Genomic DNA, 6,406 nt, shown 5'->3' with positions numbered 1-6,406 from the left:
GTCTTTGCACCTATGCTGAGGGGTGGAGGAGGGAAATGCCACCCACCGGCTCTTTTGTCCCTGGAGAGGCAATGCGACTTCTCACAGATGCACTCCAAGGAGAGGGAACAGTCTCTCCCATGCGCCTTAGGTGATCCTCAGATAGCACCATCTGCCCTGGGGTTGCTTGTCTGCCTTTTCTTCCGGAGTAGGGCAGTGGCCTCAGGCCTCCATCCCAGCCTAGAATTCTAGCCACAGACCTCTAAAATTCCAGTATTTGAGCTCTGCTTATTGCAAAAACTCAGGAAAATCAGCCCTTCTAATTTTCCTAGCCAATGGCTTTGGGGAAGTGTTCTCTTTGTGCCTACCTCTGTGCACTCCACTTTCTCTCACCTTCCTCTGCAGCCAGGGTTCCTTCCCCTCCGCAGCACCCATGATCCAATTCCCCCCACCTCAAACTATGTCTCCACACTTCCTATCTTCCTTGATGTGGTCTCTTCTCTCCCTCTAGTTGTGCAGTTTGTTCTATCAGTCCTCGGGTTGATCTCTTGGGTATTCAGAATGATTTTTTAAAAGTTTATTTATTTATTTTGAGAGAGAGAGAGAGAGAGAGAGAGAGAGAGAGAGAGAGAGAGAGAGAACGCAGGAGAGGGGCAGATAGGGAGAGAGAGAATCCCAAAAGAATCCCGACATGTGTGGCTTGATCTCACAAACCATGAGATCATGACCTGAGCCTAACACTAAACTGACTGAGCCACGCAGGCACTCCGGGTTTTCAGAATGATTTGTAGTTATCTAGCTATGTTCGAGGGAAGAAGCAAGCCTAGGTTCCTCCTACTATGCTGCCATCTTAGCTCCCCTTAAAGTGATTTTTCTGAAGACAGCACAGTTGAGTCATGGTTTTATGTACCATATGACAAACATTCCTTTTACTCAGTATATTTAGACTTTAATTATTGATATGGTTTGATTTGGGTTACCATTTTATTATTCTCTGTCCTTTTCTGTTTCTATGCTCCACGTTTTCTATCTTCTTCTGCATTGTTTGCGTATTTTTGGGTATTCCATTTTTATTTATATATTGTCTTTTTAGTCTATTACTTTGGTTTGGTGTTTTATTGTTTTGTTCACTTGTTTCAGTGTTGGTCTGGGAAAAAAAAATATATATATATATAATCACAAACTCATGTGTGTGTGTATAAACTTTTGCATACTACTTTGAGTAAATATTTGACGACTTGACATAAAACATGGAAACTTTACAACTTTCCTTCAGGTCCTTCTGTCATCTCTCTTTATGTTATAGCAGCCATATGTATTATATGTATCTACATTGAAAAATCATACCAGGGGGCATCTGGGTGGCTCAGTCAGTTGAGCATCCAATTCTTGATTTCAGCTTGTGTTGTGATCCCAGGGTCATGGGATTGACCCCCACCTTGGGCTCCACACTGAGCATGGAGCCTGCTTGAGATTCTCTCTCTCTCTCTCTCTCTCTCTCTCTCTCTCTCTCTCTCTGCCTCTGTCCCTCTCCCCCACTCATGCTCTCTAAAATTCAATGAAAAAAAACTTATTATTTAAAAAAATCGTACCAGACATTATGATTTTCTTATTCAATCATCATGCATATTTTAAAGAACTTAAATGGAGAAATACCATATTATGTTTACTTAAATATTTACCATTTCTGTTGCTTTGCTTTCCTTCCTGAGATTTTTCATCTAGTATCATTTCTCATCTGCATTTCTTTTACAGTAGGTCTGCTGGTGATTAATTCTTAGTTTTCCTTCATCATTTTGTCTTCACATTTGAATTTTTTTCCCAGATATAGAATTTTGGATTGACAATTCATTACTTCCAGCATATTTAAAATGTTGTTCTACTGTCTTCTCACATACATAGTTTTTAATCAGAAATATGCAGTGATGTGAAACATTGTTCTCTTATTTATAATGTGAAATTTTTTTCTACTAGCTTTTACGAATTTCAAAATCTATCTTTGGTCTCTTATAGTTTAACTATTATAAGTCCAGTGACTTTCTTTTATTATAACATGTTTGGGTTTTATTGAGCTGTTTGAATATGAAAAATGTCCTTTTGAATCTGAAAAACTGGATAAGTTTTCAACTATGATTCCTCCAAAATTTATCTTATACCTCTTTCTTCTCTCCTGCAATTCCAACAACACGTATATTAGGCTTTTTTATACGGGTCCAAAGGTCACTATGGCTCAGTTGAGATTTTTCTAATTTTTCTTTTCCTACTTCAAATTGGATACTTTCTACTGATCACTTTTAAAGTTTACTGAGCTGCCTTCGTCATCTCTATCTGCCATGATGCTCTTTGGTTGAATTTTTAAGTTTGTCATTGTATTTTAAAGTTCTAAAATTTCAATATGGTTGTTATTTCTCTCCTGAGAACTTTTATATTTCCATTCATTTCAAGAGTGTTTACTTCTGCTTCATGGAAAATGGTTATAATATTTGCTTTATTATTGTAACAAAATAATCTTTGGTAATTCAAACATCTGGAACATTTAGGGGTTGGCATCTCTTAATTGTCTTTTCCCTTGAAGTTGGTCAGATATTCCTGGGTCTTGTGTATCAGGTAATTTTGGATTGTATCCCAGACATTAAAATTTTTTTTTTCTTGAGACAGAGACAGAGCGTGAACAGGGGAGGGGCAGAGAGAGAGGGAGACACAGAATCTGAAACAGGCTCCAGGCTCTGAGCAGTCAGCACAGAACCCGACGCGGGGCTCGAACCCACAAACCACAAGATCATGACCTGAGCCAAAGTCGGACGCCCAACCGACTGAGTCACCCAGGTGCCCTCCCAGACATTTTTAATGAAACATTAAGAGACTGTGGTTCCTATTAAAATCTCTGGAGTATATTGATTTTTGTTTGTTTGTTTGTTTTAGCAGGCAATCAACTGGATTAGGTTCAAATCACAAAGTCTGCCTCACTTTCTGTATGTGTTGGTTCCAAAACATTGAATATACTGTTTGGGTCGGTCATTCACTAAGCCACTTAGAAATTAGTTGAGTTCTGAGCAATGTCTTTTCTGCACTTCTTTGGGTATATTCTGTGAATGTGCAGCTTATGGGTGACCCTCAAATTTTATCAGTTCATCCACAGAACTAAAGTGTCTCCTTCAGCAATGTCCTCTTCTCAATCTCCTCTTGAACTTTGGATCCTAAAGGCCCTCTTTCAAGTTTATTTGAACCAAAAGATTAGATTCTATCAGAGTTTTAGCCTCATACCCTATCACATATTTCTACACTACCAGATGACAATGGTGGGGTTACAGTGGTGAAAGTGAAACATACATTGGCCATTACTCCCACACTCTACATAAGAAAAGCTCTTTTCTCAGTTCCTGTATCTAGAGAAATGGGTTTTAACTCAGGACTTTATATGCACTCACGTTAGTGCAGTTCCACCAATGGTGTTGGCCTTGGGCAGGCACCAGGAAAGGGGCGGAAAAAAAGAAAAAAAGGGGATTACACCACCCCCCCCCCCATACTCTCAAGAATCACAGGGGCCCTCTTTTCTAGTGCTTGGGTCAGAAGATAAGCTTCTCTCAGAATTTTTACCTCTCTGTTTTCAGGTGTTTCCCAGTTTGGCCAACCATTAGTTTAAAGCCAGGAGATAAAAGGGGGGGATAGTAATAATGATAATAATAATAATAATAATAATAATAATAATAATAATAATAAAAAATGGATTCACCATGCCACACTAATCGATCTTGAAGTTTTGACTTCCCTCCTTAATCTTCCTGCTATTATTTGCTTTTCAAAGCCCTCAGGTAGTTGCTCTGTGTATTTTTCTCAGAGTTTGATTGTAATCCATGGGGAATATAGGCTGTAGTGGACTTAATCTATCTTAGCTGCACCTGTAATGTTCCATTTATTTTTATACTTTATATTGAACTTATTAAATATGTTACATTTACATATGTTTTAAATTACACAACAAAAAGTTATAGTTTTGTTTAAACAGTCATGTGTTTTATTTTTTTATTTTTATTTTTTTTAATTTTTTTTTTTCAACGTTTTTTATTTATTTTTGGGACAGAGAGAGACAGAGCATGAACGGGGGAGGGGCAGAGAGAGAGGGAGACACAGAATCAGAAACAGGCTCCAGGCTCCGAGCCATCAGCCCAGAGCCTGACGCGGGGCTCGAACTCACGGACCGCGAGATCGTGACCTGGCTGAAGTCGGACGCTTAACCGACTGCGCCAACCAGGCGCCCCTTCAGTCATGTGTTTTAAAGGCACTGGGGAAAAAAAAGATAACCCACACAGTTACTGTTTTGTGCATACTTCTTTTCTTCCTAAAAATGTTTTCATTTGATATCTTTCCCTTCGGCCTGCAGAAATTCCTTTGGCATTCTTTGTAGTTAAGGTCTTCTGATGATAAACTCTCTTTTTAATCTAAAAATATCTTCATTTGGCTCTCGTTATTGAAGGATTTTTTACTGGATGAATAATTTGGGGTTACTCTTTCTTATTTCTTTTCTTTCAGCCCTGTAAGTATGTTGTTCAATTGTCTTCAGTCTTTCAATTTTTTAATGACAAGTCGGCAATCATTTTTGTCATTTATACATCTTCTTTCACAAATCTCTCTTTATATTTGCTTTAAGACAGTTTTATTATGTTGTGCCTCCCTGTAGTTTTCTTTGTTATTCATCCTTCTTAGAGTTCACTGAACTTCTGGGATTTATACATTTATATTTTTCACTTAATTTTTATTCAAAGGATTACTGTATCCTAGAGGATGGCATTCCAGCCTTGCAAAGTATGGCCTCCAACCTGGCATGTTAGCTGTGTCTTCAAAGGGCCTTTTGATGCTTTATCCGGTTGGCAGTTTTTGGTTGGTATAATATATAATACCGTGGAACATACGGTCATGAGCCCACTCCTGCATCTCCTTTAGAGAAAAGTAGGTTCCTGGTTGGATGGAATGTTATTGGGATCCATGACAACGGTCAAAAGCTCTGTAAGCCTTCATATGCTAGGGCTAGCTGAAGACTTTGTGGACAGGAAAGGTAAACCCATAATCAGAATATGTGTTAATTCCTGTCCAGTGTGGAAGCAGTTCTGCTTTGCCACCAAATGGTTGATTGGTCTCCTTGAGGGACTGTGTCATATCTGGGATTCCGAATTTGTCTCTGTTGCTAGCAAGTTGAATATTTGGTGGTATTAATAGTTACATCATTTTTGGTAAATGAAAGCCCATGTTGTTTGGCCCAGAGGTAGCTTCTATCCCTGCCACCATAGTGCCACAATTAGTAAAACATGACAAGACTAAATGGTATTAACTGACCGCAACATTTTGTCTACCTGATCTGGTGTCGCTCACACATGCTCTCTGGTGGGTACTAACATGAAATACAAGGTTGTTTACATACACTTCATGCCTGCTACCATGTCTCTCCACATCCCTCTTCCTCAGACCTCCTTTTCCTTGGTCTTCTAATACTGTTCTTCTCAAATATCTTACCAATTGACAATCCATGTACCACTGCACATGAGTTTATATACGTTCTAACTTTAGGTCACTTATCCTTTCACACGACGTGGGTCACCAGATAGACCGATACATTTCTTACTCCACAGGAAGAATTTTCATTTGTCACTGTTCTTCAGGGCCACTCCTGAATGGGGTGATGGTATCCTGCCCATCTATTCCTGGCTTGCATATTGAATGAACACATACATGAAATCAAACTCAGGATTTCTCCTCCTCTATCTGCTGGTCATAAATGATCCCCCAGGAAGCCATGTACACACATGAGCTGAGGGAGAGGGTTACATACTGAGGTAGCTTGCTTGTGCACTCTGGTCCTGATCATACTTGATTCCAGATGTACCATTTTCATCTACAATGTTATGACTTAGTGAGTCTGAGAGAACCCAACTCACAACGGACAGGTACAGCCACTACAGGAGCTATACCCTATAGGAGATGCATACTTAAGTATTTAGTATTGTATTTAAAAATGGAAAGAAATAGGGCCGCTTTGACCTAAACGTTCATTTTTAATTCTGATTTTAAAAGAATTTTTTTTTTTTTTGTGGGCCTCCAAAAGTATTGTGGGCCCTAGGCATTTTGCCACCTTGCCTCATGGATGAGTTGGCCCTGCTAGGACACCTCTTGGACAGAAGTCAGTCAGACTCCACGTTAATAGAAAGGCAACTTACTGGGCACGAGGAATTTTGGGACGGAGATGTAGGCGTAAGGAAGAACAGGGCTTAATAAATTTTATACAGCCTTAAAATCTGAAAAACAAACCACTTTCGCATCCAAAGTAACAAGGTCTGAATCACACACAGAAACACAAGCGCGCGCGCGCGCGCACACACACACACACACACACACACACACAGAGTACAGACGCACAGTGGGTTCCCCAGTGTCA

Source organism: Panthera pardus, unplaced genomic scaffold (genome assembly GCF_024362965.1).
Source record: "Panthera pardus isolate Hobbes unplaced genomic scaffold, ASM2436296v1 HiC_scaffold_18, whole genome shotgun sequence".
Taxonomy (NCBI): domain Eukaryota; kingdom Metazoa; phylum Chordata; class Mammalia; order Carnivora; family Felidae; genus Panthera; species Panthera pardus.
The sequence above is the reverse complement of the archived record's forward strand: the minus strand, read 5'-3'. Positions refer to the sequence as shown.